This window comes from Schistocerca cancellata, chromosome 10 (assembly GCF_023864275.1).
Source record: "Schistocerca cancellata isolate TAMUIC-IGC-003103 chromosome 10, iqSchCanc2.1, whole genome shotgun sequence".
NCBI classification, from domain to species: domain Eukaryota; kingdom Metazoa; phylum Arthropoda; class Insecta; order Orthoptera; family Acrididae; genus Schistocerca; species Schistocerca cancellata.
Window position 1 is genome coordinate 90,402,084 of NC_064635.1, and position 25,107 is coordinate 90,427,190.

General features: G+C 44.3%; 1 protein-coding gene across 1 annotated transcript in view; it reads right to left on the minus strand.

Moving 5' to 3' along the window:
- LOC126106770 (peroxidase-like) overlaps positions 1-25,107 on the minus strand; it is a 195,578-nt gene that overhangs the window by 99,779 nt on the left and 70,692 nt on the right. The gene's annotated exons all lie outside the window — the stretch shown is intronic.

A 25,107-nucleotide genomic window follows, 5' to 3' on the forward strand; every position in this document is an offset into this window, starting at 1 on the left:
CATGACAGATTCATAGGAAGAATCTTAAGGAAATGTAAAGCATCCACGAAAGAGTGGCTTACAAGGCATTTGTTCGACCTATCCTTGAGTACTGTTCATAAATCTAGGACCCTTACCGGGCAGGGCAATAGAAGAGATTGTGGAATCGTTCAGTGGGCGCGAGTGCTTTACCGAGATGCTCAACAAACTCCACTTGCAGACGTTACAAGAGAGGCGTTGTGCATCACGAAGAGGCTTACCACTGAAATTTCGAGAGAGCACTTTCCGGAAAGTGTCGGACAGCATATCATTTCCTCACACATACATCTTGCGTAATGGCCACGACGAAAAAATTCGAGAAATAAGAGCCAGTACAGAGGCTTACCGACAATCGTTCTTCCCACGTGCCATTCGCGAGTGGAACAGGGTAGGGGGAATCAGTTATTGATGGCTTGCGGACTATGATGTAGATGTAAGATTAGAATCGTGAAGTGGAAGCGGGGATGAAAACCACGGGTTACTGAAGACATGGTCTTGAAATTGGCAGAAAGAAGACTACAGAAAAATGTACAAAGTGGGGAAGGGATAAGGCAATACAGGCGACTGAACAGAGCTGAGAAGAGCAGCTGATCACGCCACTGGAAACTGGACGAGAGAAATCTGCTCACAAATTGGGACACTGGAGGAGAAAGATAGGTACGAAAAGATGTATCGAGTAGCCAAGTACATAATGTTTCAGGAAAGGAAGGAAAAACCTAACGTGGGGATAGAAAGGACAGCCAATGCGTAGTTCAAGGGAGGTGAAAGGCATATATGGAAAGCCTTCATAAAGCTGATCAAAGATCTTGTGATCTATAAATTGGGAAGGAAGAAGCAGTAAATGGAGGCTTTATCCTAGGGTCAGAAGTAAGTGAGGGATTGGAGGTAATGAAAAATAACAAAGGATGTGGAGTAGACGACATTCCAGAAGAAACCTCGAAGAGTTTAAGAGAAACAGGCGAATAGGAAATGACCTCTATTTGCAACTATACCTACAACAAAGGGGAATGGCTGGCATATTTTTTTTGCATATATTATAGTCTCAATCCCAAAGAGGATGAATTCTGTGTTGAACTTGGGACTAGCAGCCTAATATCGCAGGCAGCAAAAGTTCTTGAAGTTCTAAATAGAATGCTGGAAGCACTGGAAGAAGAGCAGTATGATTTCAGAAAGGGAAAAGGGGCACGAGGACTATTAGTGAAAACATATTAGTGAAAACAAATCATCGGTTCAGCAGGTCCTTTGAGTCTCTGTCTCCTGCGATCCATCACTTGTTTCTTAATGTTGCTTTATGCGCTTCCATTTATCACATTATCCAGGATCAGAAACCTCTTCCCCCTTCGCCTCCTCTTTTCTTCCACATGCACATCTAAGACTATTATTATAGGTCCCTCCTCGTCTCTCAATATATGTACAATTCAGCCTCGCTTCCTTCTTTTTATTAGATCCAATTTTCTTTGCCTCCCCACCCTTCTTAGTACCTCTTCATTTTTCACTCCATCCATCCAGCTTATTCTTTCCATCTTCCACAATGTCCACATTTCCAAAGCCTACAGCCTTGTTCCATCTTTCTTCCTCAATGTCCGCATTAGTACAGGGGCAAGGAGAGTTCTGCACCAAAGTACCATTATCCAAGATAGCGGTGATGACGTCATCCAATATGGCAGCATGTAGGCTTGGCAACAGTACATGACGTCATCCAAGGACCTACAGTAACCTAGCTCCCTCCTCCAGAAAATGGCCCATGTTCAAATTCCATCAGGACAATGCAACACACCTCTACTAAATGGCGGGAGGAGAGGTCAACTGGGCTACTTCCGTTAACCTAAGTCATTCGGCCGGCACCTCTTTCTAGGGAATGGCAGGAAGTATGAAATTTGGCGGTAAAGAAAGGTCAGTTGGGCTATCTCTACTAACCTAATAAAATGGCGGTAAAGAAAGGGCACTTGGGCTACCTCCACTAAACTAAGTCACCCGACCGCCACCTCTTGCTGGGGATTGGCAGGGAAGGACTGAACTGTACTGGACATAAGTCTTTATTTTGCATACACCAGTTTTTATTTAAACAGTTAGAGACACTACCGCCATCCAGAGTAGTCACCATGGGGTCCGGAGTCCAACTGACCTAGTACACAGTACTGCCACCAGAGGGTTCAAATGGCTCTGAGCACTATGGGACTTAACAGCTGTGGTCATCAGTCCCCTAGAACTTAGAACTACTTAAACCTAACTAACCTAAGGACATCACACACATCGATGCCCGAGGCAGGATTCGAACCTGCGACCATAGCAGTCACACGGTTCTGGACTGCGCGCCTAGAACCGCGAGACCACCGTGGCCGGCGCCACCGGAGGGCATTGTCATCCATCCCGTGATGTAACCCAAAACGGTGGGGTAGGGGGGGGGGGGGGGAAATGGGAGGAAACAGTGTGGTCACCATGAGGTATGGACCTAGTACACAATACTGTCACCAGAGGGGCTGTCATCTGTTCTGTGATATAACCCAACATGACAGTCTGGAAGGGAAAATGACTCAGTCTGCACTGTGCTGCTGGAGAGAGGAAGGAGTGTATTTGACGCTTTTCAGGAAGACAGAAACCATCCACCTCTAAACTTACTTGCATCTTTGTCAAAGGATAACAGAGAGTGGACGGGGTGATCGATTGACATGTAATGATGTACGATTTAATGGTAGATTGATGATGCATTCTAGAGAGGGAGAAGTTGCTGGAGGTCAATTTTTCCACTGTTCTATCAGGATGCATCAGTCGCATGACATAGCCTGCATTCGACTTGTATATAGCCACGTGTTCGGTATGTGATTTAAAGCACTGTCTACCTGCAGTCGTTAATGGTAGACCTGTCAGTCATCAGAGGACTTCCATCTCATGTGTGATGAAATGTGACACATTCATCTAAACAAACTACGATTTAAGCGATGTACTCCATCCCCCTGCCGCATGTTGGGTGTAAAATTGAGACTTCAGCTTCATGACTAAGTTAGCGATAGGTGCTTGTGAGGCACTGCAATCCCCGTGTATACATTTGCCTGACAGATGTGCTGTTTACAGAATTAGTGGCGGAAGGACTTGTTATTTTCACATGTCGGTCGCTGAATCTGTGCGTTTATCTGTTTCCTTGTAAGAGGTATTCGCCGTTACTAACGATCAATTATATAGGACTGATGCAGGCATAGTATAATTTCCGAACCATGATCGGATGTGAATAGTGGGCGCTATACATCTCTGGAAAGCTATATTGTACTCATATCACACAGAGCCAATGTTTTAAGGAAGTAGTTTTCTCATTTGACAGTTTGATAAGATAGTTTATCGTAGAGAAACTGGGAAGAAGGATGTATGTCATCCACTTGAAATATACTTCTTACATTGGTATAATAACAGCGCTACATTCCGTACGACTGAAAGGTCGGAAACGCAAATGAACTAACATCATAGCCTGTTTTAAGTGCAGAACCTTGTAGCCTTAGGAGTGAGTGTGTTTATGTTCTCTCTAACCAATTCCCTCCAGGTACTGATCATAGACTTTAGAACAATACTTTAGAGTTGACAGCTTGGTTGATTTACGTAAAAATGCGTCGAACTCCATCCGTTTGGAGCTCCATCACGCATAAAAATCATCTGTTTCTGGTTCTTCTAACCATCTGCTGTTACATCACGACACTTTGAAATCTGTTACTATACATCGATAAGGAGTGCTAACCTCCTCGACATGGGCGAATCTCGAGAAATCTTGCGCACTTGGATGGGTGAGGACTTGGCAAGCTCCATTCATTCACGAGACGTGGAGTGTAGCAGCCTACTTCCGGTCGGTTACAGATTAAATCGGTAACGGTGCTGCTGGGCGGGTTGGTCAATGACAGTGTGAGGAGGGTCTCCCGCTCTCTAATTTTACCCTAAGACAGCGAGAATGCTCTGTGACTCCCATACGCAGAGAGATAGATCGTAAATTAAGCACTATGCTCGATTTGTTAGAAATGTAGAGCACCGTCTGATATTCTTTGATGGTGTATGTGTTCAAGAGTAACAATGAATGGACATACTGCACAGTCATCTATCCACATATGCAATGATACAAAGTGGAGAAGGGGGGTTCAGCTCTGATACTAGAATTGGGAGACATGACGTCGCGTCATTGGTCACTGTTGAAATTACTGTAAAATTGCTAAAATTGTTTGCACTATCAACTGTAATGCTCATTATTAGAGTACATCGACGGTGTCTTTTCCATTCCATCCGTCCACTGGCATGCTGTTGGTTATCACATAATGATTGACTGAGATCGCTTGTTTGAGTTAGAGAAAGAGTTTTGGTGGATGGACAACACCTTCTGGGGTGGATAGCACCGAAACAGTGATCGCACATATGACTGCAATATGATGACTCTGTCGAAACGGAACGTAGAGTCATCAGCTCTTCCATGACTATGACAGATGAGTTGAAATTTAGAGCTCGTGAATCACTTTCAGACTGCAGTTTGGAAACCATCCACTATGCCGCTTAACTCCCCCAGTTTGCTTATGTTGTAACTCTCTTTTATTTAAAATGATCCAGTATTTGTGGCGTGTTATGGTAGCCACAGTAACAATATGATTTACAATGTGCGACATCCAGTTCTCTGTGAGAATGGTACATTAGCTTATTTGTTTTAGTTGTAAATATTTGTCATGTATTGTTGTTTTTCTGTCGTGTTCCACATCCTGGAGGACCTCCTCACTACGGATCAATTGGAATGAAAGTAAATCTAATCTAATCTAATCTAAGAGGCCGTGGATCAGAACGTCTTAATGTCAGTTTAGAACCTGACACAGACTTCGAAGTCATGGCAGAAAAACAAAATGTATGGCAGTGTACAAAGTGTGATACAGCAGACAAAAAAAAATGTTTCAATGAGACAGGGCCACAGGGAGCATCTCTTGCAATTTACAGTATAGTCCACAGGATACGATCATCTTCCTACAGTACAGGTGGTGAAACCTTAAACTGGCCTCTGCAGTGGATCAAAAGCTGTATATTTAATAGGATCGTCCCATACCGGCAACAGCAGCAGGTTGATAGGTAAATTCATTGACAGACAGGGTGTCCTGTTAGGATTGCTAGGAGGAATGCTATTCTGGGAAGCATCGCAACAACTCTCTCTCTGTGCCGGATCAACATTGCAGCTATGCGTCATCGTGACAGCAATGGTACCTGGGTGAATTCTATGTTGGATGAAATTTGTGGTATCGATAGCTATGATGCCACAGCGTAGGTGCAAGCTAGTAGGTTGGCACTACGAGAGCGGACGGTCTACACCAACGAGAGCGCCCTCTAGCCGACACTGTGCAGCTCTACGAGCGCCACTCCACTTTCAGCCAGTTCATGAAGTGCAGATGGTCGAGAACCATCACTTTAGCGTAACTTGATATTGAGACTTTCTTGTCTGGACCTTGGCTGCACACCTGCGTGCTCATCTGTACAAAGACACGTATTCAGTTGTATATGTTCACACACGAGTAAAAAGCATCTTTTACTTTACTTGCAGTACCAACGTGCTTTACCTCACCTGCTCCTACTCTCTTCCTTTCATTCGGCCTCTTTGTCAGATTACAGGAGCAGACCCACGTGCCGACTTCCAGTCCACCTGCTCCTACTCTCTTCCTTTCATTCGGCCTCTTTGTCAGATTACAGGAGCAGACCCACGTGCCGACTTCCAGGTGGGATACAAAAAAGTTAGTGGAGCTTTTATAGTTTGTAATTTTTCTCTGTTGGATGGTACAGAATAATGATGATAGCATGTTGGGTTGATAGATGTCAATTGACGTGGCTCTGCTTCGGACTGTAGTATCTTTATCTAGTTTGGAGAAACACCACAAGGCGCGCATTTCCGCCAAATGGTCAAAACACTGTCCTGTTGCACGAACTCAGGTCATTCTGTTTCTACATGGATTGTAGATGGTGCTAGATATGGCTTTCTACGACTTCTGCTGAGTTAAATTAGAATGATCACATGTGAAAGCTGCAGAAATGGGGGCAGTTGCAGGATGCACAGGGAGTGACTAAATCCATGTTGGAATTTTACTGTAGCAGATAGGTTCGAGAAAGGTGTCTCGTTTCAGGATATGAGAATGCCAGAAATATGATTCACTTGTGGCCGTGATCCAACGCAGGTATGTGGTTGAATGGAAAGACTTGATTCCATATCATAGACATCACTTCTACCGAAAGCGTTGCACTAGGGATCTGAAAAGCTATTGTACATTTCTTACAGCCTCAATCATCACACCATCTACTAGTGTTTGTGATCCTTCTCAATCAATCATCACCTATAACTCAGTGGATATATCGCAGAACCTCTGACATGGTACTGATACAGAAGGCGTTACAAATACTGGAGAAATATCTAGCGGCGGCGGCGTGAGGGAGTTCCAGATAGCGGTTTCATACCATGCTTCTTAGCTGAATTTCAAAATGCAGTGATTTTATTACGAGGTTGCACCGTCGGCGACGTGTTAGCCTGATACTATACACTCTGGCTATCACCGTCTCGTTATCTGTCCGGAAAAACCACGTGATTCGTAGGTAATGCCATATGTGGATTTAGAAAGCCAATATGCAATATGGCTTTTCACATGGATACTTGTGTGCACATGTAGAACCAAGACTACTTGTGACGGTAATATGGTTGTGTTTTTTAACATATGGAGGTTTGTAAGACGATTACACCTTTCTTTCTAAGACACAGTGGTACCACTCGCAATAAAAGCTTATGTGACATGTCCACCCATCGTTTACTCTCGGTCAGTATTATTTCGTATCACCAGCGATCAGTTATTGATGAAGTATTATACTTAGTAGGAGTGGGTGCGTGATAGGTTCGCCTTGAGCATCAGGCTTGTAAGGTATGGGTTTGTGTTCAGGCGTGTGCAAATGAGATGACTATGTCCAGTCATAAGGAAGGTATGGATTTGACATGGTATACTGTGATAGCAAAGGGGAGAGTATATCAAGTCATAAGAATGTTACTGATATTTCTGTTTTCAGAGTCACAGCCGTCAACAGGTGTATTTTCGATACTTAGCTCATTGTCGAATGTTGTTCAACTGAGACCGTGATCATAACACTTAGATGTAAGTACAGGGATTAAAATATATATGTGACCAATTTCTTAGGATGATGATTCTACCTGTAAGTGCTCGGCTTCCATCGCCAGTGACCTGTGCCTGGATGATTCACGTTTCTCGTTAACTGTAGGAGCTGCCCGAATGGAGAGGCCTCTGTAGTGTAGGAATGTAGACGACGTAGCCGTATTGTCCTCTAGACGACCGAATAGCGAACTAATACTTACTATGTGTTGGATAGCTTTCGTGATTTCATGGAAATTTGAGAAGATTAAATATGGAGGTGTGTTTGCACTGGACAGTTATTCCCTCCCATGTAAATTGTTCGGTTGACTGCTTCTGCACATTTCGAGCCCTTGTTTAGTTGAGAGAAGATCGATTGTGGGGTGTGCATCTAGCATGTAGAAGACACGTTTACTGGTTCTCTAGACATGAGAAACACCTTAGTTGACCATGTAAATTATAGGGATGATTTAGAATCTGCTACATCACAGACATTAGTATTCATGAGTGGAAATATCAGTTTTCTCTATTTTTTTCGAGTTTCCGCGTAAATGTCTTCGCAGGCGTGACAAGTTTTTAGATAGTCAGCTGTTTACAGCACGCCCCACCTAGCTAAAGCTTTGGGTTTGTAGAGAAATAATTTCCAATCTATATCTTCGGAATTATGTTGTGCAAGCGATCAGTAGGATACTGTTGTGTGCTTGATATCGAGAAGTACCGCGAAAATGGTCTAATATTATGGCAAACCATGCGAAAATACATGTGTTGTTGTAATTCCTGAGTCTAGAGATGGGTGTAGAAAAGCAAGCAGGTCCAGACCAGAAACAGTAAAACGTTTGTGCCAAGGAAGAACAACCCGAATTTGTAGAACAGTTTTGAGAGTGACTTCAGTCTGCTGAGGGTACTCTGGTCGCCAGTCGGTGGTGGATGACCGCCGACCTCGCAGGGAAATATCTAGTGCTGTGAGGAGTGTATAGGGTGCTGTCTGTCTTTGCGGTAAATGTACAAATGATGTAAAAGGGCTGAATTTGTATGGCACAGGATACGAATTGTATGTTTACTAGGTCTACATGGTATGCGGTGATATATTGATGGGTCGGAGATTGGTTTCCCGTTCTAATATTCAGGTTCCTATCCTCGGTGGGAGAGCAGTGTATTTGAGTAAGAGTCTTTTCGTATTTGACGATATGTAGGGTACACGGTGATATATTGATGGGTCACAGATCGGTTTCACATTCTAATATTCAAGCTCCTGACCTCAGTGGTAGAGCAGTGTAATTGAGTCTTTCCATATTTGACGATATGTAGGGTACACGGTGATATGTTGATGGGTCGCAGATCGGTTTCACGTTCTAATATTCAAGCTCCTGTTCTTGGTGGGAGGGCGGTGTAATTGGGTAGGAGTCTTTAAGTATTTGACGATATGTAGGGTAGTTTGTAAGGTTTAATTGTCAGTACAATATGGCGATCTGTGTAAAATTGTTTTTTGGCCCTGAAAGTCAGGTCTGCAGAAAGAGAGAAAAAGATGGGCGGTGCTTCCATACTGGTGGCACCAGTAATTTGGCGTGTAAATACGATAACAGCCAATCATAATGCACAATTCATTCATAAGACATTCTCCGTGCTGGGATATAGGAGTCTCTACATAGTGGTGAGAACGTTTGGGTATGTATAAAGCAGGAAGGGTAACACATGATAGATGGGGTGCCATGTCAGGATCACGAGAAAGAATGCATTCGACGTTATTCCACGCTATTTTCTTAAACAGGTTCTGCATACAAGCCGAGACATCATAAAAGCTCCTACAAAAGCGACCATTAACTATTTCTGGGACACTATACAATTTCTGAGAGGTCGACTTGGTTCTTATTTTACATAGCTATGTGACGTCAGTATAACATTGAGAACCTTTTAGATGTACTTGCGATGGTTTGTTGCTACATGCAGCGATGCGCCAGTATGTGCGTCACACATGTCGCAAGTGGTGGAACAGTGTTTCTAGAGCGTGTCACACACATATGTCGTGAGCAGTGGAACAGTTTTTCCATTGCATGATCTGTGATGTCAGTATGTGCATCACACGTATGTCGTGAGAGGTGGAACAGTTTTCTATAGCATTTGCGAGGGTGAGTCACTCTACAAATAGGTAGACAGAGGGATTACGTTGGCAGTGGTGAACATATGGATGTACTGTCCAGAGGATGACTTGGCATTTATTTAGATAGACATGTGATGTCAGTATAACAGTCGAAGAACTTTCACATGCCATCAGCAGTAGCTTGAGGGTGCTGACTCGCACTGGCTTGTGTCTGGCAGTGGCTCGCGCCCTTGGAGTGCTTGAGCTTTGCAAATAGGTCTTTGCTCCTGTCCGGATGTGTCAGCAATGGTGCCTAGGTGATCACGTATTTCAAGAGGAATTTCTCAGGTGTCAAGTATGAAAGGATGTCGCCATCTCATGTTTGCGGGCACCTGTGTGTGGTATGACAGCTGCTGGTCCATCTCAACTTCTGTTAGCATGTGCGGTACTGTCCTGAGCAGTCTAGTGGACTGGGGGTGGCAGGCGGTGTCTGTGAACGTTGTTTGTGTGACTGTTCAAATGGTTCAAATGGCTCTGAGCACTATGGGACTCAACTGCTGAGGTCATTAGTCCCCTAGAACTTAGAACTAGTTAAACCTAACTAACCTACGGACATCACAAACATCCATGCCCGAGGCAGGATTCGAACCTGCGACCGTAGCGGTCTTGCGGTTCCAGACTGCAGCGCCTTTAACCGCACGGCCACTTCAGCCGGCTGTGTGACTGTTGCATTGTTTTGTGAGCAGGTCTGTAGGCTGTGCTATGCGTTATTTTAACAGTTTACGAGTTGATTTCGTGTCTGGACATCAGTGTCCTGCATTATTTAGGGGGAGCTTGCATGTCTGTCCTGAAATTATTTCGGTAATTTAGGTGTGTCTGCAGAGCATTATTTAGAAGTAGTTCACAGGTCTGTGGGCTGTGTGGAGTGACCCCAAGCATGTCAGAGGGTTGCTCTGTATCAGTGTGCTAAATATACTATTTCAAATCTGTCCCTAAATAAATTGTTCCAAAATATATAAAGTACACTCCTTCCTCTCTCCAGCAGCTGAACGCAGGCTGAGTCATTTTCCCCTCCAGACAGTCATCTTGGGTTATGTCACGGAGCAGACGACAGCGCCTTCTGGTGACAGTACTGTGTACTAGGTCCATACATCGTGGTGAACACACTGTTTCCCACCAAAATCCGCCATCTTGGATAACGATACTCGTGTCATCAGCTGACATCATGGCCGCCATCTTGGATTACGTCATGGAACGGACGACAGCACCCTCTGGTGGTGTTACTGTGTACTAGGTCAGTTGGCTTCTGGACCCCATTGTGACCACATTGTTTCCCGCCTTTTCCACCCCATCCTAGACTGTGATGTTGGATTACGTCATGGAATGCACGACAGTGCTGTCTGGTGGCAGTACTGTGTATTAGGTCAGTTGAACTCTGGACCACATGGCGACTACACTGGATGGTGGTAGTGCCTCTAATCGCTTAAATAAAGACTGGTGCATGCAAAATAAAGACTTGTGTCCAGCACAGGTTGAGTCCTTACCCACCAATTCCTAGGAAGAGATGGTGGTCAGGTGACTTAAGTTAGTGGAGGTAGCCCAAGTGGCCTTTTTTCCCCGCCATTTTCTTAGTAGAGATAGCCCAAGTGACCTTCCTGTACTGCCAAAATTCAGACTTCCCATCAATCCCTAGGAAGAAGTGGAGGTCGGATGACAGGTTAGTGGAGGTAGGCAGATTGACCTATCTTCCTGCCATTTTCTTAGGTTAGTAGAGGTGTGCTGCATTGTCCTGATGGAATTTGAACCTGCCATCATTTTCTGGGGGAGGGTGTTAGGTTAGATTCAAACTTCCCGCTAAACTCCGCCATCTTGAATGATGCCATGGCCGCCATATTGTATGATGTCATGCACTGTTGCCAAGTCTACATGCCGCCATCTTGAATGACGTCATCGCCGCCATCTTGGATAACGAAAAATGGTTCAAATGGCTCTGAGCACTATGCGACTTAACTTCTGAGGTCATCAGTCGCCTAGAATTAGAACTAATTAAACCTAACTAACCTAAGGACATCACACACATCCATGCCTGAGGCAGGATTCGAACCTGCGACCGTAGCGGTCGCTCAGTTCCAGACTGTAGCGCCTTGAACCACAAGGCGACTCCAGCCGGTCTTTGATAACGGGTACGTTGGCGCAGAACTCTCCTTGCCTCAATTCTTGTGTTTCACCACTATACAGGAGGGCACTCCATATAAAACATTTTATTATATTATCATCAAATCTTTGTTCATATTGCTGCAGAAAATTCTCCTTTTCTTATTAAATTCCTCTTTCGCCATCGCTATTTTTGTTTTAACTTTTGTGCTGTTCTTCCTCTTAGTTTCAATCCTGATACCTCGGATATTAAAGCTTTGGACGTGTCCTAAAACACCGATGAGCCAAAACATTATGACCACCTGCTTTATAGCTTCTTTGTCCGACTTTGGAACGAAATACATCACCAATTCTGTGTTCGTTGGTAGGGTGGTGGAGATATATGACATTAGGGGTATATGCACAGTTCATGTAATTCGCGTAAATAATGGGCCGCTGATTTGCGTACGCGGTAATGGCGCCTGATAGCGATCCGAATTTGATCGCCGAGACATGAACGTGAGTTTACTGTAATGCCCCTCAAACCTCAGCAGCACTGCTGTGGCTCTGAGATGAAGACAATTATATTGCTAGAAGATGGCATCGCCGCTGGGAATGATATTGAGCATGAAGTGATGCAGCTGGTTCCCAGCTGTCAGTGTGTCTTCTATTATTACCACAGGTCCCATGCAAGTGCAGAAAAATGTCTCCCATATCGTAATACTGCTCCTAACAGCCTGCATCCGTGGCGCGCTGCACGTTTTGAGCCGCTGTTCACCTCGATATGTGGAGACAACCATAGACCTCGTGTAGTCAAAATGTGATTCAACCAAAGAGGCGACATGTTTCCATTGGTCTATGGTCGAAGCCCAATGGTCCCGTGCACACTGTAATTGGTGATGTCATTGCATCAACATGTGAACACGTAGGGGTGGTCTGCTGCGGAGCTCGATGTTCAACAGAGTACGATGAACGGTGTGGTCCGGAACAATTGCGCGTGCACCCACATTGTGCACTTTCGGCAGAGATGCCACAGATGACCATCCTACTTTACAGAGCAGACAAGCCTCCAAACCCCACGTTCTGTGAACAGTCGTGGAGTCAAACCATTTACCACCTAGCGGTAGTTTCACTGTGCTTCTACTTGTTTCTGTAAATGTTCACTATGTAGCACGTGAACATTCGACCACCTCCAGCATTTCCGAGATAATCACAGGCTCTGTCTAATAATAATCTGTCAAAATAGCTTGTCTCGATGGGTTTCCCCATTTTCAGCCCATATCTCCAGTCCGTGTCAGCTTCGCTTACGTATTTTTGTTACTGCGTCACGAGCCTGCAACGCCACCAGGCGGCATCCAACGTCGCTGTAGGCAGTGGTCATAATGTTTTGGCTTACCAATGTATCTCTCCATTCAGCATTACTATTACCATTTAATTTCCTCTTAGAAAATTTACTTTTGTTTCCACTGTAGTGATTTTAAATGCATAAATCTTTCCTTAAGCTTCAATGGGATCTACCACAACCTGGGCAACGTCTGGCTCTGCAGGTATATGAAGTTGTGTACCCATACAGTAAATCTTCATATATCCAACGGTGAAATGGAGGACGGTGGGACGTCAGCTGGTATAAATTTATATTAAAAATGAAGAAATTCCTCCAGCTATATTTAAGGTGTCGATTTTATTTTGGCAACTAGTTTCAACGTTGTAACAACGTCGCCTACAGGCCCATACACTTGTTGACGTCAACTGCGTCCGTGTGGCCACATGGAGCATGTCCGTATCTCACCACTGACTTCTAGTATCAGCCGCAAGCAGCTGACGTCAACAAGTGTATGGACCTGAAGGTGACGTTCTTACAACGTTGAAACTAATTGCCAAAATAAAATCGACACCTTAAATACAACTGGAGGATTGTCTTCATTTTTAACATACAGTAAATGGTTTTCCGTCTACACTGGCTCGAGTAGCGAAAGTTTAAATATAACCAATCTGTATACTAGTACTTTTTTAAATGTATTATCCTACTTCTATGTATATTTGTTATGGATTCTTATAATGAACTTTTGTATCAGTAATTTGAACACTAATATATGTTATTCACTGCGATTTTTAAGCTACAAGATGGCGTGACTGGTACCTACTGAGTCCAGATAAGTCATTCATTTGCTGTCGAATCATTCGAAACAACCTATCAGAGTTGAAGCGCTCCTACACTGAAGAGGCAAAGAAACTGGTATACCTGCCCAATATTGTGTGGGGCCCCCGAGAACACGCAGAAGTACTGCAACATGACGTGTCATGTACTCGACTAATGTCTGATGTAGTGCTGGAGGGAACTGACACCATGAATCCTGCCCATAAACCCATACGAATATGAGGGGGTGGAGATATCTTCTGAACAGCATGTTGCAAGGCATCCCAGATATGCTCAATAATGTTCATGCCTGGGGAGTCTGGTGGCCAGCGGAAGTGTTTAAGGTCAGATGATTGTTCCTGGAGCCATTCTGTAGCAATTCTGCACGTATGGGGTGTCGCATTGTCCTGCTGGAATTGCGCAAGTCCGTCGGAATGCACAATGGATGCAAATGGATGCAGGTGATCCGACAAGATGCTTACGTACGTGTCACCTGTCAGAGCCGTATCTAAATGTATTAGCGGTCACGTATCACTCCAACTGCACACGCCCCACACCATTACAGAGCCTCCACCAGCTTGAACAGTCCATTGCTGACATACAGGGGTCCATGGATTCATGAGGTTTTCTCCATACCCGTACACATCCATCCACAATTCGAAACGAGAGTCGCCGACGAGGTAACACGGTTCCAGTCATGTGAAGTCCCAAGCTGGTGTTGATAGTCCCAGGCGGGGCATAAAGCTTTGTGCAGTCATCAAGAATACATGAGTGGGCCTTTGCCTCCGATAGCCCATATCAATGATGTTTTGTTGGGTGGTTCCCACGCTGACACTTGTTGGTTTCCCAGCGTTCAAATCCGCAGCAATTTGCGGAAGAGTTGCACTTCTGTCACGTTGAACGATCCTCTTCAGTCGTCATTGGCGCCGTTCTTGCAGGATGTCGAGGTTTTGATGTTTTACCGGATTCCTGACATTCACGGTACACTCGTGACGTGGTTGCACGGGACGATCCACACTACATACCTGCATCAGAGATTCTGTGTCCCATTGCTCGAGCCAGCCAGTGTGGCCATGCGGTTCTAGGCGCTTCAGTCTGGAACCGCGCTGCTGCTATGGTCGCAGGTTCCAATCCTGCCTCAGGCATGGATGTGTGTGATGTCCTTAGGTTAGTTAGGTTTTAGTAGTTCTAAGTTCTAGGGGACTGATGACCTCAGATGTTAAGTCCCATAGTGCTCAGAGCCATTTGAACCATTTTTGAACCCATCGCTCGTGTGCTGACTATAATACCATGTTCAAACTCACTTAAATTTCGATATCCTGCTATTGTAGCAGCAGTAACCGATCTAACAACTGCGCCAGACGTTTGTTGTCCTATGTGGGCGTAGAAACCGAAGTGCCGTATTCTGCCTGTTTCTGTATCTCTGTATTTGAATACAGATGTTGATACCAGTTTCTTTGGCACTTCAGCGTAGAAAGCAGTGGAGCTCACTTAATACTAGGTACAGGAAGGCAGTAAGAAATTTAATAGCAAATATATTTTTTAGGGGAACGGGGAATCTAAGCGCATATCGGAATGATAGGCTAGAGCTTAGTTCTTGCCTCTGTTGTCAATTATCCTGTGCACGCTGAAGTCGTAATAGAAGAAGTCGTTACGTTAGATTGGAAACACATAGGGTTCGTTTGCTGCAGAACCCCATTTTCATTCGGGGGGTTGCGCTGAATGGGACTTTTGCCTGCACCGGCATCTCGCCCTGTCGTTAGATCTGCCACAGATCGCCTCCTATGCTACTTTAGAGAGCGGGCGAGCCTCCGAGCTGCACTGTGTGTGAGAAGGCGTCAACGTCTCACATCTTGTCACCTACTCCTGCTTTCAACCTCCTCCAACCTCTTTCCACAGACGCTCACGAGAGTAGCACCCGAACAGCCGGCCAGCCGGAAATCTTCGGCCTCTATTACCGATGATTTTTCTTCAAAATTTAAGCAGTGTCAGGATTTGAACCCAGCACTGAGGGACTTTTTTATTACTAATCAAAGACGCTACCCTTAGATCTTGTCTTTTAGCTACAAAACCCCATTTTTGAATGTAATCTCAATTCAAGATAACGACGTCGCTCCACTAGAGTGGCCAGCATGTTCTCAAGGTATAAACCATATCGAACATGCCTGGGATAGACTGAAAAGGGCTGTATATCGACGACGTGACCCACCAACCACTCTAAGGGATCTACACCGAACCGCCATTGAGGAGTGGGACAATCTGGACCAACAGTGCCTTGATGAACTTGTGGATAGTATGCCACGACGAATACAGGCATGCACCAATGCAAGAGGACGTGTTACTGGGTATTAGAGGTACCGGTGTGTACAGCAAATGGCTCTGAGCACTATGAGACTTAACTTCTGAGGTCATCAGTCCCCTAGAACTTAGAACTACTTAAACCTAATTAACCTAAGGACATTACACACATCCATGCCCGAGGCAGGATTCGAACCTGCGACCGTAGCGGTTCCAGACTGTAGCGCCTAGAACCGCACGGCCACTCTGACCGGCTGTGTACAGCAATCTGGACCACCAACTCTGAAGGTCTCGCTGTATGGTGGTACAACATGCAATGTGTGACTTTCATGACAAAAAAAAAAGGGCGGAAATGACTTTTATGTTGATCTCTAATCCAATTTTCTGTACAGGTTCCGAAACTCTCGGAACCGAGGTGATGGAAAACTTTTTTTGATGTGTGTAGAACGTGAGGACACTCTCCTTCTCCATGACAACCCAAGGCCTCATACAGGTCTGCATGCACGAGGGGAGCTCACAGAACTTCACTGGACTGTTCTTCCTCATCCACCCTACAGCTGGGATCTCACACCTTCGGACTTCCATTTGTTTGGCCCAATGAAGGATGCACTCCGTGGGAAGCAGTACGTGGACGATGGGGAGGTTACTGACGCAGCGAGACGTTGGCTCCGACGTCGACGGTAGAGTGGTACCATATGGGCACAGAGGCCCTCCCAATGAGGTGGCGTAAGGCCGTCACATTGAACGCAGATTACGGTGAAAGATAGGAGTTTGTAGGTAAAAGAGTGGAGAATGATATGGTGTACTTGTTCCTGAATAAAACCAATCTGCTTTCATAAGAAAAATGTGTTTCTTTACTTATTGAATGCCCCTCATATTAATGTAAGATATTTTGAAATTACATCATGTAGCTGAATTACTATTATTTTATGACATCATAGAATATTCTGTTAAATGATGCGAAATTTTGAAAAAAATTATCCAGTAAGGTGGAGGACTGCAACATATTCATTACAGGCCATGAACGTGCTTCTAAATTTGGTTCTTGTGAGTTATTGGAGGTTCTGAATTTCAAATTCTACAAAATGTCCAAAAATGTTAGTTGTCGAGGCGAACAGTCTGCTTTAAAAATGGTGGTCAATATTACTATAATTAAGGGTTACAGTCAAGTTTCCAAAGTGTTAGTAATTCTTCTGTAAGCACTCCACAAGTACCCGCTCTAAGTACGAGACTGCATAACAAATGATCTATTCCTACAAAGAAACTCATCCCCTGAATTCTTTGGGGTTGTTTTGCACTGCCTCCACCAATCCTTCAGTGTGCACCACCTTTGTAAGTTTAGCTTAGAGGAAAACATGTAACAGTTACCTTTAAACGCGACTGAATGGTGTAGTTCGATTCTAGAGACGAAATTGCTACATTCCCCTGCAAATGAACCATTCAGTATCAGCAAACAGTCATGTGGGAAAAAAATAACGCCAAGTTCCTGCAGCCCTCCATTACTGGTTGGTGACAGCTTGGATGACTGGACCTCAAACACTCTGTCAAGCCCTTATCTCGTATGTCGCCCTTGCATTATTACTCGCGCGCGCGCCCCTGTGTGTGTGTGTGTGTGTGCGTGTGTGTGTGTGTGTGTGTGTGTGTGTATGGCGACACCTCAGTGATTAAGGAAAGGTCTAACCGTTAAGTGGTGGTTGCGTTTTTCATGTCATCACACTGCAAATTGAGCAGAGATAACGGTGACATCACATACGTAACTCACCAAATTCTCCAAATTTATCTCTTTGTAAAACAAAGCATGTTTACTCGCTAATTTTGACCATACAACATTTCCGTGTTATCGCGCTTAAATAGTTCCTTGTTGTGATACTCGTGTTGCCAGAATAATTAGCAGAAATTGGCTGCAAACCGTGCGGCATTTGTTGTTTCAGGGAAGAGCAGGAAAACACGTAAGGCAGACTGCGGCTTCGCGTACTCGCTTTGGCGACGTGCTTGAGATAAGGGATGGCAGACGGAGAGGAGGGCGAGCTGATGGCACTGGTAGGGTTCACAGACAGCAGTGCGAAGGTAGGCAGAACTCTGAAACCTGTAAAGGCATCCACGACATTCAAAGAGACCCGTACAGTCAAAGACAAATGTCTCAGGAAGTGGTGATGCTGAGCGATTCAACGTCTGTTGTGCATGCTCCATCTTCACAGGATGCCCAAAGATGTTAGCCACCGCCCCAAACTGCATTTAGGGCAACTCATTATTAAATACAAAGTAAAGAAGTAATCTCTTAGAGAAAACTATCCTATGTTAGAATTCTTGATAATGAAGTGGGAGACGAACTGATGCTACAGTACAACAAACCAAATATCCAACCCTGCCATACTAAAATGAAAAATAGATGAAAATCATATATATATATATATATATATATATATATATATATATATATATATATACAGGGCTATTACAAATGATTGAAGCGATTTCATAAATTCACTGTCGCTCCATTCATTGACATATGTCACGACACACTACAGATACGTAGAAAAACTCATAAAGTTTTGTTCGGCTGAAGCCGAACTTCAGGTTTTCAGGTTTCTGCCGTCAGAGCGCTCGAGAGCGCAGTGAGACAAAATGGCGACAGGGGCCGAGAAAGCGTATGTCGTGCTTGAAATGCACTCAAATCAGTCAGTCATAACAGTGCAACGACACTTCAGGACGAAGTTCAACATAGATCCACCAACTGCTAACTCCATTCGGCGATGGTATGCGCAGTTCTTCTGGATGCTTCTGTAAGGGGAAATCAACGGGTCGGCCTGCAGTGCGCGAAGAAACGGTTGAACGCGTGCGGGCAAGTTTCACGCGTAGCCCGCGAAAAATTGGCTCATGCCTCAACTGGAGACCGACAGCGCCGACTTCATCTTTCAACAGGATGGTGCTCCACCGCACTTCCATCATGATGTTCGACATTTCTTAAACAGGAGATTGGAAAACCGATGGATCGGTCGTGGTGGACATTATGATCAGCAATTCATGTCATGGCCTCCACGCTCTCCCGACTTAACTCCATGCGATTTCTTTCTGTGGGGTTATGTGAAAGATTCAGTGTTTAAACCTCCTCTACCAAGAAACGTGCCACAACTGCGAGCTCGCATCAACGATGCTTTCGAACTCATTGATGGGGACATGCTGCGCCGAGTGTGGGAGGAACTTGATTATCGGCTTGATGTCTGCCGAATCACTAAAGGGGCACATATCGAACATTTGTGAATGCCTAAAAAAACTTTTTGAGTTTTTGTATGTGTGTGCAAAGCATTTTCAAAATATCTCAAATAATAAAGTTATTGTAGAGCTGTGAAATCGCTTCAATCATTTGTAATAATCCTGTATATATATACTGGGTGGTATATATATATATATATATATATATATATATATATATATATATATATATATATATATATATATATATATATATATATTGGGTGGTCCACTGATCGTAACCGGGACAAATATCTCACGAAATAAGCGTCAAACGAAAAAGCCCAAAGAACGAAACTTGTCTAGCTTGAAGGGGGAAACCAGATGACGCTGTGGTTGGCCTGCTAGATGGCGCTTTCATAGGACAAAAGGATATCAACTGCGTTTTTTTAAATAGGAACCCCCATTTTTTATCACATATTCGTGTAGTACGTAAAGAAATATGAATGCTTTAGTTGCGCCACTTTGTTCGCTTTGTGGTAGATGGTGCTGTAATAGTCATAAACATATGACTCACAATTTTAGACGAACAGTTGGTAACAGCTAGGTTTTTTAAATTAAATTACAGAACGTAGGTACGTTTGAACATTTTATTTCGGTTGTTCCAATGTGACACATGTACTTTTGTGAACTTATCATTTCTAGAATGCATGCTGTTACAGCGTGATTACCTGTAAATACCACAATAATGCAATAAATGCTCAAAATGATCTCTGTCAACCTCAATGCATTTGGCAATACGTGTAATGGCATTCCTCTCAACAGCAAGTAGTTCGCCTTCCGTAATGTTCGCACATGCATTGACAAGTCGCTGATGCATGTTGCCAGGCGTTGTCGGTGGATCACGCTAGCAAATATCCTTCAACTTTCCCCACAGAAAGAAATCCGGGGACGTCAGATCTGGTGAACGTGCGGGCCATGGTGCTTCGACTACCAATCCACCTGTCATGAAATATGCTATTCAACACCGCTTCAACCGCACGCGAGCCATGTGCCGGACATCTATCATGCTGGAAGTACATCGCCATTCTGTCATGCATCTTGTAGTAACATCGGTAGAACATTACGTAGGAAATCAGCATACATTGCACCATTTAGATTGCCATCGATAAAATGGGGGCCAATTATCCTTCCTCCCTTAATGCCGCACCATACATTAACCCGCCAAGGTCGCTGATGTTCCACTTGTCGCAGCCATCGTGGATTTTTCGTTGCCCAATAGTGCATATTATGTCGGTTTACGTTACCGCTGTTGGAGAATGACGCTTCGTCGCTAAATAGAACGCGTGCAAAAAATCTGTCATCGTTCCGTAATTTCTCTTGTGCCCAGTGGCGGAACTGTACACGACGTTCAAAGTCGTCGGCATGCAATTGCTGGTGCATAGAAATATAGTACGGGTGCAATCGATGTTGAGGTAGAATTCTGAACACCGACGTTTTTGAGATTCCCGATTCTCGCGCAATTTGTCTGTTACTGATGCGCGGATTAGCCGCGACAGCAGCTAAAACACCTTCTTGGGCATCATCATTTGTTGCAGGTCGTGGTTGACGTTTCACATGTGGCTCAACACTTCCTGTTTCCTTAAATAACGTAACTATCCGGCGAACGGTCCGGACACTTGGATGATGTCGTCCAGGATACCGAGCAGCATACATAGCACACGCCCGTTGAGCATTTTGATCACAATAGCCATACATCAACACGAATCGAACTTTTCCACAATTGGTAAACGGTTCATTTTAACACGGGTAATGTATCACGAAGCAAATACCATCTGCACTGGTGGAATGATACGTGATACCACGTACTTATACGTTTGTGACAATTACAGCGCCATATATCACAAAGCGAAAAAAGTGGTCCAACTAAAACATTCATATTTCTTTACGTACTACTTGAATATGTAATAAAAATGGAGGTTCCTATTTAAAAAATAAAAACAGTTGATATCCGTTTGACCCATGGCAGCGCCATCTAGCGGGCCGAATCATAGCGCCATCTGGTTTCCCCCTTCAAGCTAGACGAGTTTCGTTCTTCGTAGTTTTTTCGTTTGATGCTTATTTCGTGAGATATTTGGCCCGGTCACTATCACTATCAATAGACTACCCCAAATATATATATATATATATATATATATATATATATATATATATATATATATATATATATATCAGGTGTAGAAGTATGGAACCGGAATTTGGTTGCAATAATTACACGTCTGTTGTTTGAAACTTGTAAACAATATTTTATTCAAAATAATCTCGATTGTTGTTTATATATTTTTTCCACCTCTATGGCAGGCTATGAATGCCACGCCAAAAACAACAATTCTTCTTTTGAGCCGAACCAGTCAGCGAGCACTTTTCGTACATTTTCATACGAACTGAGGTGTTGTTCAGCGAGAGCGTGTCCAAATGTTGCAAACAGATGATAATCGGACGGAGAATAAGCCGCATGCCCTAGTACTTCCCAGCTGAACGCCTCGATCGTTTCCCTGACCCGTTTGGCTGTGTGTGATGGGGCGTTATCATGGAGCAATATGACTTTGTGGTTCCTTTTTCCATATTCCGATCGTTTTTAACGTAACGCTCGATTTAAATCGACCATTTGCTGTTGGTAGCGATGAGTGTTAACGGTTTCACCTGCTTTTAGCAGCTCATAATAGATGACACCCTTCTGATCCTACCAAACACAGAGCATTATCTCCTTTCGAAAGCGATTTGGTCTTTTACTGGATGTCGATGGTTTTTCTGGATTCATTCATGATTTAAGAGAGAATTCTCAAAATATATCCATTTTTCATCACCTGTCACTATTCGACGGAGAAACAACTTTCTTTCGTATATCGCGAACAATTGACCTTTCTGTTTGCTTCCTGTCCTTCATTCAGTTCATGCGGAACCCATTTTCCCACTTTCTGAACCTTTTCCATAACTTTCAACCGAAGAGAAACGGCTTTCTGCGTCACATTCATTTATTCCGCTAATTGCTGTTGAGTTTGAGTATCATCTTCATGCAATAAGGCCTGTAATTCGTTGTCTTCGAACTTTCTCGGTGGTTTCCCGCGCTCGTCGTTTCTCACGTCAAAATCACAACTTTTGAATATTTTGAACCACTCGAAACACTGTGTTTTCTCAAGAGCATGTTCGCCGAAAGCTTCGACAAGCATTCGATGTGATTCTGCAGCAGTTTTGTTCAAACGATAACGGAAAACCAATGCTGTCCGCAAATCGTAGTTCGTATGCACAAAACTCGATATGTTTACGGGTTTGAAACAGATACCGATGTATGGAACTTGGGTTACTGTTTGTTGACACTCGTCATCAACCATGACAGGATGCAGATGGCGCTGCAGACGCGGTCTCACGGGTCCTACACTGACGGCAGGCACCATCTGTAGGGAAATTCCGGTTTCATACTTCTACACATCGTGTAGAATTACGAAACCCTCCAAAAGAACAGGCATCTTATGTAGCCCATCGGCCACACAAATACTATTCAAAGGATTTCAATGGGCGTCGGAATGAAGCAATGGTAACATGTGAAAATTTGCTCCAGACCGGAACTCAAACCCAGACCCCTCACTTAACGCGAGCACTGCCTCAACAGCCTCGGCAATTGCAACATGCTTCACGTCTGACGCAAATCATTGCTGGCGTGTTACACACTACTAGCGTAGCGTCACTTATCCTAGAACCCCTCACTCGCTATTTCAGATTCATGGGTAGGTGACGCTACCCTAGTAAGTGTATAAGAGGCCGACAATAATTTGGTCAGATGTGAAGCATGCCGGAATGGCCGAGGCTGTTGAGGCCTGGTTTGAATCCCGGGCTGGCACAAATACTCGCCTGTTACCATTGATTCATTTCAACGTCGCACTATCAAGAAGGTGCGACGACGAAAGATCCATTCTTTCAGTGCAGATGCATACCAAGCCCGATCTCGTGCGGGATCCGAAATGGCAGGTGAGAGGTTGATCATTAGACTGACCAGAGAGTGCACAAAGACTTTTACCAGATATTCTTCACTTGCTCTGTACGCGAAATGAAACGGAATAAACTCTAATGTGTGGTAAAATGCCATTCATTTCACTGTGGTCGGCAGAGTATTATGTAATTGTAGAACAGATTACCGAAAACAAATTACTGACGATGTTGGATGAAAGAGATTACCACAGAAAAGGCTGTGACACTGGACGGCTGCAGACCGGTTGAAACAATGGTGACTTGATAAAGGGAAAATTAGCCACGTCCTAAGATTGATCTGGTGAAACTAAATCACATCCGTACCATCATTTGGACGTCAGAAGCAACACATACGACGCGCAAATTGTTGCAAAACCTGTCCACCTGCCACAGCTGTGGAGGAAACGAGGAGTTTATTACGTGTTATATGTTCTGTGGATCACATTTGCTATCATTTAGAATGTGCTGGTACATTACAAAATTAATACTGTTTTCCCTCTTTCAAGTTACTTGGTGGCCACTTGCATAGAGTACTTAGCTTATTTGTCTGGTATTCTTTCTCCTTTTCCCTGGCTTTTACACCGTCTAATATGGGAACTGCTTTTCCTGGATTTGGCACATTTTTATCATTTAGCTAGCGATCTGTCCTGGCTTCACATAGGTAGAACTACGTATGTACAGTTGGTCTTCGGGAAAGTTCTCGACAGGCATGAATTTTATCTGTTACATATTTAACTGTCATTTGGAATGACATCTCGTGGCAATGGTAGGAGCTGCAGGCTACTGCACCACCTGGTCCGTCTGACTCCAGTGCCAGTCTGGTGCAAACAACGTTCTCTGTGTGATGGTATCCCACATTTCCCTTCAGATCCTTTAAACATTAACTTCTTCATCTTTCGCTTGTGCCTTATTCCCATAGTTATGCAGGGTTAATCGGATTTGGCAAGGTTAGTTTAAGGCGAGGCCGGATGACCTTCCTGCCACTACCCCATGCCTCCTGCGACGGAATCAGTGTACCCCAAATGGCTGTAAATAGTGTAATACGAGGTGCATTCAAGTTCTAAGGCCTCCGATTTTTTTTTCTCCGGACTGGAAAGAGATAGAAACATGCGCATTGTTTTAAAATGAGGCCGCATTCATTGTCAATACGTCCCAGAGATGGCAGCAAGGTACGGCAGATGGAATTTTACCGCCAGCGGCGAGAATGAGAACTGTTTTAAATACTTAAAATGGCGACGTTTTCCTTACTTGAACAGCGTGCAATCAATCGTTTTCTGAATTTGCGTGATGTAAAACCAATTGAAATTCATCGACAGTTGAAGGAGACATGTGGTGATGGAGTTATGGATGTGTCGAAAGTGCGTTCGTGGGTGTGACAGTTTAATGAAGGCAGAACATTGTGTGACAACAAACCGAAACAACCTCGGGCTCGCACAAGCCGGTCTGACGACATGATCGAGAAAGTGGAGAGAATTGTTTTGGGGGATCGCCAAATGACTGTTGAACAGATCGCCTCCAGAGTTGGCATTTCTGTGGGCTCTGTGCACACAATCCTGCATGACGACCTGAAAATGCGAAAAGTGTCATCCAGGTGGGTGCCACAAATGCTGACAGACGACCACACGGCTGCCCGCGTGGCATGTTGCCAAGCAATGTTGACGCGCAACGACAGCAGGAACGGGACTTTCTTTTCGTTGGTTGTGACAATGGATGAGACGTGGATGCCATTTTTCAATCCAGAAACAAAGCGCCAGTCAGCTCAATGGAAGCACACAGATTGACCGCCACCAAAAAAATTTCGGGTAACCGCCAGTGCGGAAAAAATGATGGTGTCCATGTTCTGGGACAGCGAGGGCGTAATCCTTACCCATTGCGTTCGAAAGGGCACTAAGGTAACAAGTGCATCCTACGAAAATGTTTTGAAGAAAAAATTCCTTCCTGCACTGCAACAAAAACGTCAGGGAAGGGCTGCGTGTGTGCTGTTTCACCAAGACAACACACCCACACATCGAGCTAATGTTACGCAACAGTTTTTTCGTGATAACAACTTTGAAGTGATTCCTCATGCTCCCTACTCACCTGACCTGGCTCCTAGTGACTTT